The following is a 13786-nucleotide window of genomic DNA, read 5'->3' as shown; positions in this document are numbered from 1 at the left end:
GGGTAATAGGAGCAGTAGATGAGGAAAAATGTCAGATCGCTCTTTTAACAATTCATGAACAGACTCATATTAAACAATGAAAGTTAAAAATGGGCAGAATTCAAAAAAATTCCTAGAGGACTACTATGAAATTGTTGCAAACCCTAACAAACAAAATCGAATTAGTGAACATTAGAAGGGAGACATGACTACATGCATAGGTTAGTTAGATTAGAATAAGGCGTTTATAGTGGGATAGACCAGAGAAGCAGACTAGTCAAATAAAAGGTATTGGGATTCTGTATAGAGGGCCTCAGGCACAGGAAGGTGGAGATGGTTGTGATGAGACATGAACCACAGGATGTTCAAGCGGCTTATCAGAAAGCCCTAGCAAAAGTTAAATGGAAGATCTGACTTAATGCAAGACAGGAGTATGAAGACAAGCCCATGAAGTTTTGTCACATGATATGGCAGATTCTGGTTGAGACTATAAATCCAGAAAGTTCCCAAAGATAGGTAGACAAATGTAAAAGAGGAAACCAAGTAGAGAATAGGGAGCTAGGATTTAAAACTAGAGAGAAAGAAAGAGGCAGATAATTAAGTGTTAATATTTTGTCAAGATGGGCAACATACAGAGATTCTGCAAGAAGCATATCCAGGGAAACCAGGGATGCTCCATTCTTGCAATGCCCGACGAATGAAAAAACGGCATACCAGTGCAAATAGGCGGTAACATGGGCATATCAAATTCTGTTTTGATTACAATTGAGGGAAAGAATTATAGAACTCTGGTGGATAGGAGAACAGAGATGTTAGTAATAAACAGTGTTTTTAAAGCACTTAGACATGAACCTGAACTATGTTTTTAAAAAGTTTAAGAACAGCTAATGACTCCCTATTAATTCTAAAATGGCTTGCTCGATTAAGAGTAGGAATAAAACGTCAGTTTTGCACCGTGACTTCTTTGTTGCAGAGAATCTCAACACAAGTGTGATAAAAGCCATGATGGCTTAAAAAAATGGGGTAAAGATAGACTTCAAATTAGATTTCATGTGAGCGAAACAACGAAATTATCACTATACTACTTGCTATACAACAGAGACGTGATCTTGCCATTAGATAATATATTAATGCCTTGTAGAATATACTATGGTGATGAGCAACACGATATCACTCTAAAAGAGATGCATCAATCTTTTACTTTAGTAAGGCATAACATTAAAAAAGGTAGGAAAATCTGATAGAGAACAAGAATAAGAAAATAAAGTCATTAGATTTTAAGATTGGAAATCTTGTTTTTTATAAGAACCACCAGAAGTTGCATGTGGAACATCTGTGGGCAACGTTGATTGAGGAAAGTCCAATAAGTTGAATAGTAATTGAGCCACAGAACAAACTGATATCTCAATATTTATTTGAGTTTGGAAGTGGGAAAGAGGAACAAGTGAGAGGGAATTCTTTAGGTTGGGGTAAGATCTATATTCTGCTTTTAAAAAATATTCCTTTCTTGGATTTAGTTTTATATGTGACACTATGGAACATGATTACGGCTAACCATTTTGACAGAGTATGCGAAGTGGTAGAAACCAGTTATGAAAGAAAACACTATGAGAAAAACAAAAGAAATTAATTTTTTCTTGTTTATAAACTCGAGTATTGAAGTCATCGAGTGTCATCTACCGGTGTTCGTCTTAAATTATCAAATGGTATTCACGATGCATCCGGTGTTCCGTATTAAGATATTAAACACAAGAAAAAAGAAACTTATTCTTGCAAAGAAAAAATTGAGTTAACAAGATAATAACGAGTTTTCCAAATGTTAAGCAATGTAATTCCTTATGTTATGAATAGTGGCCACCACTGATAACATAAACAATTACTTAGCTTAATATCCATACAACTACTTATTTGCGTCAATTTTAAATGTGATATTCGTTTTCAGCATACGCGAAAACCTACAGAATTCGTCATGGTAAAGATGACTGTTAAGGTGGAAAGGAATTAACAATTAACCAAATATCACCATGAGGCCAGAAAGTGGTTGCTCATTTGGCATTAAATTTATATAGAAAAGTGATCCTCACTTTTTGAAAAAAAATAATTTTCTCATGTCATGAAAACTAATTCTCTGCGTCACTTTTAAAATATTTATTCATTTTCATTAGGATTATTCGCTTTTTTTTTCCTTCTGATTTCATTTCAATAACGACAAAAGGATATTAAAGAACAAAAATCAATAAAAATGTTATCAATTCTGTACGTGAAAACGCATACAGAATTGGCTACCACTGATAACATAAAAAATTACGTATTGACCATTTTTTAATGTTTAAGTCAGTATTGAAAACAAAATCTGATAGATTAGTGACCATTCGATAATAATCCGATGACAAAATGAAAAAAAGATGAAAATAAAAAATACACATACGTGCGCCATGTAGTAATACTTACGTTTTTGTTTTATAATCTGCTTTCGATTAACTTTATCTGCTTTTATAAAGGAAACGATTTTTCAAATGTGATTGACTTTACAAACTCAAGTTAACATTCAAGATGACGAACGTTGTTGTTTTATAAGTTAAAAACATATAAAAATTTATAAAATTATTATTATGATTATTTTTTTGTAAAAGATAAGAAGTTATTTTTTTTTAATATTTAAGTCAATACTGAAAACCGAAAAGGTATTTTTTTTTAGAATCGGTCCACTTCCGCAATTTTCTTTTAAATGACGACTTTTATAAGTTTTCTATTATGCTGAAATCGCAATGAAATTTTGCAGAAGTAATTAGTCATCGGAATATAAAAAGTTGCATTATGCATTGTATTCTTTGGCGGCCATCGTTTTTACGCACGTGCGCGCGCTCCATAAACAAATCTACGCGCGTACTAAAGATGGCCGCCAAAGAATACAATGCATAATACAACTTTTTATATCTCGATAACTAATTATTTCTGCCAAATTTCAATGCGATTTTTGTATTAAGCATGGCCGAAAACCTTAAAAAGTCATCATTTAAAAGAAAATTGTGGAGGTAGACCTAATCTGAAAATTTACAACAAAAACAATCAACAGTGAAATATTTTCAACGATAATAATCCGATGAAAAAAAGATGAAAATAAAAAAATACACATACGTTCGCCATGTAGTAATACTTACGTTTTTGTTTTATAATCTGCTTTCGATTAACTTTATCTGCTTTTATAAAGGAAACGATTTTTCAAATATGATTGACTTTACAAACTCAACTTAACATTCAAGATGACGAACGGAAGAGCAAGTTCGCAGAAAGCGAAATTAAAGAGAAAAAATAAAAAAAAATAAATTATTTCGAAATAGAGCCGATTTATTTGGTGAATATCACGGATAAAATTAATATTATTTTATTTAACATTTTAATATTTACATGAGAGAGAACAGATTACAAGTTTCATCTTTATTATTTCTCTAATTAATTCGTTGCATGTGCAATTTACTTGTTAAAACTGATAGTTTTTAAAGCCGACTTTTCGTATTTTTATTTATTTATTTTTAATACAGATTTCCGATTATTTCTTGATTGTTTTAAAAGATTAATCTAAAGTTTATCTGTACGATAAAAAATTAACTAAACAGATTAAAAAAAAAATCACAGGGAAAACAATGAAAACTGTTATCACGTTGGAAGAAACTGACAAATTCATCTAAATTAAGAAGTTAAATAAATTCCTTGTAAAACAAAAAAAATCCCTTGAAAAATAAATACTAGTTTTCTGCGACTATTTGAAAGATAATTAGTAAAATAAAAGGTAATATAGTTCGTCTCAAAGTTGTATCAAGAAGCAGAACTTGAAGTAACCACAAAAACATGAAATCCTTTCCAACAGAAACGAAACGAAACGAAACTTCGTTTTTTTTTTATTTTATTATTTTTTTTTAATCCTGCAATAATTAGTTTTAATTATTTTCTTCACTTTTCACTGCAACAAAAAATAAAAGTAGATGAGTATTTTGTAATAAAAAAATATTAGTTGCATTCAAAATACTTAAGAATAACAATTCACCGTTTTGGGGAATTTTGTAAGAGAAGCAAACAAAAAAAGTGACAAAGCAAAATTATTTACTCTTCTACCTACCTGGATAAGTTATGTATTTTTAATGCTTTTATTTAGTTTGATAAGTTACTCTTCTACCTACCTGGATAAGTTATGTATTTTAATATTTTTATTCAGTTCGATAATTTACTCTCCTACCAACTTGGAAAAGTTATGTGTTTTAATGCTTTTATTCGATTTTATAAGTTACTCTTCTACCTACGTGGATATGTTATGTATTTTAATGCTTTTATTCGGTTTTATAACTTACTCTTCTACCTACCTGGATATGTTATGTATTTTAATGCTTTTATTCGGTTCGATAAGTTACTCTTCTACCTACCTCGATAAGTTATGTATTTTCTTTTATTCGGTTCGATAAATTACTCTCCTAGTTCCTGGATAATTTTTGTGTTTTAATGTTTTTATTTAATTTTAAACGTTATTAACATATTAATTTTAAACGTTATTTACATATTAATTTTAAACATTATTTACATATTAAGTACATAGACACGTGAGCATGATGGTCAGTGTTATCCATCTTGGCTGGTTTAACGGCGCAATTTTACACAATACAAATCTACGGTTCACCTTACTTAGAGAATCTTTGGTAACAACTAAGGCTATCCATATTTTTCATTCCAAAATGAAACTCCAGTCCAAGTTCACTTTCACAGCCGGTATTCACATTGCTATTTCTTAATAGTGCTTACACTTTTAAACTTGTGTAAACCATCAGCCACTTACTCCACAAGAACATTATCATTTGCATCAATATCAGGAAGAACCCTGTGTCAAATATTCACTCTCCTTTGATGTCTCCTTTGTGATTGTAAAGTGGTGTTCAGGTCCTTTTTTTCAGAGTATTACTTCCATTTTTCTCCACTGATTCCTCGTCGTGTGTCTTTGTTAAATTATGAGCTCATTTTGGAAGACTATCTTACTGTTTATAATCTTCTTCTTCATCAGTTGAAATAGAGGAGTAGGAATGGAAAGAAACATCATCCTGAACATATGATGTTGAAGTTATTGGTGATGAAATCTTCATATTCTTTTGTTGGTTTAATCTCTTTCCTTTTCTACGTTTTTATTTTAAATATTTTTTAAATATTCACGGTTTTCCACAGAACCTGAAATATCAAATTTTATTAATATTAAAAACACAGTTTAACAGATTAAATTAAAAATTATTTTACATGTCAAATAAAATGGAAAAATGGTTTTCAAAATTAATTTTAATGTAGAAATAAATTTCTTTCAACATATGTACAATTTAGATATTATTATGTTTCTCCGTTTTCACAATAAAAAATAACTTATTTTCTGTTTCAGACGGCAAATGCAGATGATGTGTTTAGTCTGGCAATTTTCTTTTGTTGCATTTTATATTAGTATTGCCACAGCTTAAAATGGGCAGCTTGCATGAACATGATGAAATATCAAATAATGTATTCAACTTTTCCTTCCAGATCTTTTGAACATCAGGGAGAGATTTTCTATTTATTTGTTTTCTAAAAGCATATAATTTTCACCTTGTTAACAATACTCATTTCATTTAACAAAGACAAACAAGGATTGACAGGCTTAAGTAAAAGGAATAGATTATTTCCATTAAAATCAAGTCGGGAACGACACGTTGGAATTCTAGCCTGATACTTTGCCTAAACTTATTGCCCATTATATTTCAGTTAGTGAAACCTATCGTGATATTTTCCGTAAACAAGACTATTGTACTTATATTTAATAGAATACTTAATATTTAGTATCAGTTGTTTTTTAATGGAGAGTAGATAATGCGTTGCTTCTCCTAATTTGTCTCTTAGTCCTCGTTTGGAACGAGAGATTTTTCTGACAAAGGAAGGAGAAAAATCTGTATTCTAGGTCGGCAGAATTATGCGTTTGCAGTAGCCTCGATGTCGGAAATTTTTCTGTTTCTATTTCTATTCTTGTAGCTATGTCAATAGTAAGGCTGCTGGAGGTAAACGTTTTTCTGGGTTGACGTTATCCGCCTGATAGTCAGTGACCCGAACCTTGGACTAACCACTAAGGGGGCCGTCCTATCAACAGGTGTAAAGTTCTGGGGTTGCTGTATTGCCATTTTGTGAATGGATTCTGAACCATGCAGTAGCTTCTGGTGAGGCTTCTCGATGCCATATTAGTGTATAATTGTTACGGCTTTATCTTATCATGGTCTACAAAAATATTTCTTCACTTTTATTCTTCCTTAGTTTCCCTCTCTGGGTTCATCTAACCACGTCTGTCGACCTATTCCACAAATCCAAAGACTCCATCATGAAAAGTATCCAGAAAAAAATAAACGATTAAACTCAGAACTCCAACTTCCAACGTAGACACTCACTACAATATCTCCTTCTCTAACTTAAGATGTCTACGTTGCAACCTTCCAGAGGTTGACATCCAATTGCGAAAGACCAAACGTGATCTATTCTTCCTAAGCGAAACTGGCATTGGACCGACTATTTCCCTAGATGAGTTTGTAATTAAAGCATTTTCTAATTTAATATCCAAATCTGTCCCTCGAGATTGGCAGGGACATGGAGTATGTGCCTACATTAGGGATGGCTTTCTATAGATTGTCCTGTCTGTGCTTTCAGATACATCTCCAGAGAAGACTCTAAATTGTCCTATCTGTGCTTTCAGACTGCACTTGCTCACACCACCGCGTTTATATTTGTCCTCTATTCACCCCATAAATTTGGAGTTAGTATATTTAAGAGCATATCTGAGAAAATTGACCATATCCTGTCTGCTCATTCTTCAGCTAGCATTCATGGCTGTGGAGATTTCAATGTTCACAATGTGATGAAGGGGTACAGTGTATCGATACTCTATGGCTGACTGGGATAGCTTTCGTACATTTATATCAGATCTACCTCTTCGGTCCATGTTTAAATAGAATGTGTCCTCCATAATAGCAGACCTGACTGAATGGTTAATTGTAGGTATAGACCGATTCATACCCTCCAAGAAATTCCAGCAAAAACCTAACAGCCATCCGTGGTTTTTTGAAGTATGTGCTGCTGCCATTGCGCACAGAAATAACTTTTTCTATGGCTTCTAATGTAATAGATGTACTGAGATTAAAGCCACTTTTAGGACTACCAGCCACCACTGCAAAACAGTAATAAAGAACGCGAGAGAGTTGTAGGCTCAGTCCATCAAAGTCTTAAGTAGCTGAACAGCAGCTTGTTTGCCACCAATTTTGGCAAATAAATAACATGGTTCTGAATAGAAGCGTGTGCTCTGTCCGAACCATCATCAATGGACCTGAAGAAATCTCGTCAGCATCGGACAAAGTAAAACTGTTTGCCAAAACCGTTGCAGCCAATTCTACCCTATGCGATCAGGGTTGTCAACCACCCCCGTATTTACTCCTGTGTTTGAAAACATGTTATGCGACATACAAATATCTGTGCATAATGTTGCCAAACTAATAAAAAAAACCCTCAATTCCAGTAAAGCAACCGGCCCTGACGGCATTCCTATTATAGTGCTGAAAAAGCTTCAACCAGAACTAGCTCCCATACTTACAAAGTTATTTAAACGTTGTCTTAAGGAGAATTGCTTTCCACCACCCTGTAAAACCTCATCAGTAGGCCCCGTATTTAAAATTCAGGTTATCTCTCATCTCCCTCTCAATACAAACCAATCAGTCATGAGTAAGTTGCTACAATTTGTGTTAAGTAGTCAACCACCTCAGTGTCATGCAATATGGTTTCCGTTCTACTAGATCTACAGCTGATGTGTTGACAGTTGTATCTCATAGTGTAGCATTGGGAATCCCAGCTTAATTGCTATGTAGGTAGTTTTAGAAATAGAAAGTTATGTAAGTATATTTTGATTTCCCATCAGCGAATTGGCAGGATCACAAAAGGTTAGGTTTGACAGGTATCAACCGAGAGAGAATGCAGCGGAAATTAGGGGTGACACGGGAATTATGGTCGTAGGCTTCTGGTTAACAACGACATGGGCTGAGAGTTGGTTTTGGGCAGCAGAGAATGCAGATCGGATATTCGGTTCTCTGACAACCAAACTGTCTGCAGCGACCACTTCCCAACGTGATGGCAAACCAGCGACCAGAAGGCATCATCGGCTGGCCAAGGAAACCAGGTATGTACGCATTATACATGGCACATACACGTCTCGGAGACTTACAAGGCAGGAAACGGTGTAAGGATAAGAACATACGCCCACACACACATAAGTAAGAACGTTGATAAGAACACACAGACCTGTAAAAGTAAAAGCAATCATAAAAAGATAGTAACAAGAAAAAGTAAAAGTCGAACGATTAGAAACAGAAACGTTTAATAATAAATAAAATAATAAATTAAATAAAATAATAATAATATTAATAAATTGAATAATAAATAAAATAAAATAATAATAGTAATAAATAAAATAATAAATTAAATAAAATAATAATAATAGTAATAAATAAAATAATAAATTAAATAAAATAATAATAATGGTAATAAATAAAATAATAAATAAAATAAAATAATAATAGTAATAAATAAAATAATAAACAGGACAGCAAACATTTACGGTAACAATAGGATTAATTGATATCTAGATGAAGGCTCCCTTTCTAAGGCAATTGCCCTTGACATATCAAAGGCTTTTGATAGGGTATGGCATAGAGGTCTACTCCACAACATCTCCAGCTACAGTGTATCTGGAAACGTCTTTTCAATTATTAAATCCTTTCTCTCTGCTTAGTTCATAAGAGTAGAGGTTGATAAGCAAAAATCTGAAGCTCACAGAATTAATGCTGGAGTCCCTCAGGGATCCATCCGGGGCCCAACTCCCTCTCTGATCTACATCAATGATCTCCCAAATCACATTCTAAGATCATTTGTAGACATTTATGCTGACGACACTGCCATCCATGAAAACACTTCAAAGGTCGTAAACGACCAAGTTCTCTGATTCTCTCTCCTTTGATATTGAGCATTTGGTGCAATGGGGAATTAGGTGGCTAGTTAATTTTAATGCATCTAAGACCAAACTTATTTCTTTCCATCATCAATGCTGTGATCCCCGTCTGACATCAATTAAAATGAATGGCTCTCATCTTGAGGAGGCTCCATGTTTTGACAAACTTCTGGGGTTGACCTTTACTCCTGATCTGAGATGGAACACGTACATCAAATCCATTGCCAGGGCTGCTGGGAAAATGGTGGGATCGTATTGACACATCTGGGCTGGAGCTGCTAGAAGTAGCTTGTCCTGCCTTGACAGAGTTCAAAATAGACCGTAGATGAGATGTTGCAAACTTGTCTCTGCTTTATAATTATTTTCATGGCAAGTACTCCTCTGAACTCCAATCTATGGTCCCCACACGAAAAACACTCGTCTAGCTGAAACCACTATCAATGATTTCCCCTACTCTTTATCTGTACTTAAACCTAAACATACATTCCATGAACAAAGCTTCTTTCTTAGAACTGCACGCCTGTCAAACTCTATTCCGTTTTCCCGCTTAGAAACTGACTACAATATGGTTGTCTTCAAGTCCAATGTGAACAAATTCTTGACGAGCCATACCCTTAAGTAATCCAATTTACCAAATTTCCACTCCTAACGGTGACTGATATTTTCCCCTTGACCACTGTGCACTCATTAACACTTATCCTCGAGTGGCTTCCGGGCCTTGATAAAAAATACAAATCTATGACATCCTTTGCTATTACTTTCGAAATGCCAAAACAAAACAAAAAAGGTGGGGATAAGTGTTCATCAAAAAATAACTGTATTGGATTATTTGTTTATAAGTTGGGGGATCAGTTTATTCAGCGATGATGGAAAACCTGCAAATTTAGTTGTACTTTTACTACGAGTTGTTTTGTTTTTTATTAAAATATATGCAAAAAGACTACATATAATATCAGAAAATAAACGGTATTATTATTGTTGTTGTTGTTGTTGTTTTTGTTATTGTTGTTGTTGATAATTTTGTATTTTGTTAGAAAACTGAAAATAAATTTCGAAATTCATTAAATTAGAAATATTGTTTATTTACCAAATCGTCTTTTAACTTGATAGATATTAAAAAAAAAATATTTTTAAATATTAAAAAATTACAATGATTATGTGCGTGTGTTAATTAAAAGGATTTAAATATAAACAAATCGAACTTACTAAGGGAGATAATAATTTCCGGTGAATGCTGGAAAAATATCCAGTAAATAAAACGTTGTTTAGTAAATCGTTATTTGTATTTTAAACTAAATATTTTATCGTGGTTTATTTTTTGTTTTTTTGTCATTTGATTTAACTTAATATGAAAATGGATAATAAACTTTAAAATATCAATTATTGAATGAATTTTATTATTTCCTTTTCTTCAGTTTTATTTTTATGGATACATGTGTCCAGTGACACCGATATGATGACTAAAATCGCAAATTATTGTCTTTTTAAATTCAATAGCTAAAAAAAATGCAAATTTTAGAAAAAAAATATTTTGTGTGGTAATTTCAATTTTCTCCGAATTATTTTTTTTTCACTTCAAAAATCGACCGATCCTTTGAGGTTTTTAGAACTAAAAAAAAAAAAAAAGATAATGCATGAATTTCTGTTGGCTTTTTTAATAAATAAAGCATTTAACATGGGGCGGTTGGGGGTGTCTATTCCGAAAACCGTTCTTAACATGGGGAGGTTAAGGATGTCCATTCTAAGAGCCGTTCTTAACATGGGGAAGTTGAAGGCCGTTCTTAATATGGGGAGTTTGGGGGTGTCGTAATTTTCCGGAGTTATTTCTATATTTTTATTTTATGTATGTGAGGATATGCCTTGGTGGAAACCTTCTATTAATAAGAGATCTTGTTAAATTTATTTTTACCGTTCCTGCAGATACGCTACTACTTTCGACTTCAAGAGATTCCTGCAGTCCTGCAACCTCGGTCCTAAAAATTGATAGATGCTGATTATGAATAGGTGAACAGTAACACAGAGTCACACACATAGAAGTGAGTGACTCCACGGTCAGTTTTTACAAATTGGCACCACTTCCATGAGTTGTATAGGGTCAGAATTAAAAAAAAAATCGTTATACCTTTTGTACATTCATGCGTGCCACGTTTGTACAGTGGTAACGTCACCAGCTTTGAATGCTACAATTTTGCTTTCGATTTCGATTGTAGCTGATGTCATCCAAATACTTATTTTTATTACTTCTGACATCACGACTATAAAAAAATATATGGGAAGTTTTAACAAATTTAAATTATTATATTTAAACGTATTTTATGAATGGGCAAAGCTTGGCAAGCCCCACCTCCTCCCATTAATTATAAAATAAAATGAACTTTCTAGAGATTTTTACAAGAAATTCATTTAACTTCTAAATTTAGCTGAATTTGTCAGTTTCTGACGCTGCTCTGAAAATATTTTTATTATATTTTTTTCTTTCGCGGGTAATTTTTTGAATTTAATTTTTTAATCACAATTTAAAAAATCGGAAATCTAAAATAAAAAAAAAATACGAAAAGTAGTATGAGTTTCCGCCATTAAACTGCGCGTTCAACGAATTAGAGGATTAATAAAGATGAAACTTGTAATCTGTTCTCTCTCATGTAAATATTAAAATGTTAAATAAAATAATACTAATTTTATCCGTGATCGGCTCTATTTCGAAATGATTTCTTTTTTTATTTTTCCTCTTCAATTGTATTTTCTGCGAACTTGTTCTTCCGTTCGTCATCTTGAATGTTAAGTTGAGCTTGTAAAGTCAATCACATTTGAAAAATCGTTTCCTTTATAAAAGGAGATAAAGTTAATCGAAAGCAGATTATAAATCAAAAACGTAAGTATTACTACATGAATTTAGTATCGATTTTTAAGTTTCTAACGACGCCGTAAAAATATTTCACGTGTATTTTTTCCGTATGAATATTAACTATGGTTCTTTTTCAGTAAATCAGAAAAAAAAAAAAAAAAGCGAATAATCCTAATGAAAATGTTGGTTTATCGTTGAAAATTTTTTGCTGCCGATTGTTTTTGTTTTCAATATTGACTTAATCATTTAAAAAATCCAATGCAAACAATAGTTTTCTAAAAAGAAAAAAAAATAATTTTATGAATTTTATATGTTTTTAACTGTTTCACAAGTTTTAAAAAATCAATTTTTTTGTTCACTAACGACTTAAGCATAAAAAAGGTCAATTTCTAAAATCTTTCAAAATTACAAATATTCTTTACAATGACGACATTTATAGGTTTTCAAGGATGCTGAAAATGAATAAATACTTCAAAAGTATTACATAGAATTAGTTTTTATGACATGAAGAAATTATTTTTTCAAAAAGTGAGGATCACTTTTCTATATAAATTTAATGTAAAATGAGCGCCCACTTTCTGGCCACGCAGTAATATTTGGGGGAGGGGCTGGCTGGAAGCCGTTTTGGTAAATTGTTACTTACTTTCAACCTTAACTGTCATCTTTACCATGACGAATTCTATCGGTTTTCGGGTATGCTGAAAACGAATATCACATTAAAAATTGCCGCAAACAAGTAGTTGTAGGGATATTAAACTAAGTAATTCTTTAGGTATCCAGTGGTGGCCACCATTCATAACATAAGGAATTACATTGCTTAATATTTAAAAAGAAACACGTTATTGTCTTGTTAACTCAACTTTTTCTTTCCAAGAATAAGTTTCTTTTTTCTTTTGTTAAATGCATGATGAATATCATCTGATAATTTTAACTTAACATCGGTAGATGACACTTGATGACTTCCATGCTTGAGTTTATAAACAAGAAAGAATTGATTTCTTTTGTCTTTCTCATAATCTTTTCTTTCATAACTCATTCCTAATGCTTCACATACTCTGTCAAAATAGTTAACCGAAATCATCTTCCAAAGTGTCACGTATAGAACAAACTCTGAGAAAGGAATATTCTTTTAAACACAGAATATAGATTCTACCCAACCTAAAGAATTCCCTGTCACTGATTCCTTTTCTCCACTTCCAAACTCTGAACCAACTCTAGGCCATTTCAAATGGATCCTATTACTGTCTTTGACATCCGCAAATGATGATACAGCGGATAATTTGTGTCAAAATTATTTGCAATTTTCGATGTCATTCTATGTGTCATGATTCTATGATCCATTAACGGCTTCTCCTGTTGATGTTGATCCCTCCAAATTGAGATATCAGCTGGTTTTGTGGCTCAATCACTATCCGACTCATTGACCTTTCCTTAAGTGACATTGCCCACAAATGTTCCACATGCAACTTCTGTGGTTCTTATAATAAAGCAGATCTCCAATCTTAAAATCTACTGAGTTTATTTTCTTATTCTTGTTCTCTATCAGTTTTTCATAACTTCCTGAATGTTATCCCTTACTAAAGTAAAAGATCCGTTCATCTCTTTTAGAGCGATGTCGTGTTGCTTATCACCATAGTATACTCTACAAGGCATTAATATATTATCTAATGGCAGGATCACATCTCTGTTGTAAAGCAAGTAGTATGGTAAGAATTTTGATAATTTTGTCATTTCGCTCACATGAAATCTGACAGCTGCCAACATTTGGTTTATGTATATATATATATATATATATATATATATATATATATTGCTGAACTGTCATGCATCATTCTATGAAATCTTTCAATTTCTTTCTTGTGATAAACTGATGTTGTTACATGATTATGTTGAGGTCCTTCAATGCCTTCTTCATCACTTAGTTT

This window comes from Euprymna scolopes, chromosome 46 (assembly GCF_053919585.1).
Source record: "Euprymna scolopes isolate OS-2025 chromosome 46, ASM5391958v1, whole genome shotgun sequence".
In the NCBI taxonomy this organism is placed as follows: domain Eukaryota; kingdom Metazoa; phylum Mollusca; class Cephalopoda; order Sepiida; family Sepiolidae; genus Euprymna; species Euprymna scolopes.
The sequence above is the reverse complement of the archived record's forward strand: the minus strand, read 5'-3'. Positions refer to the sequence as shown.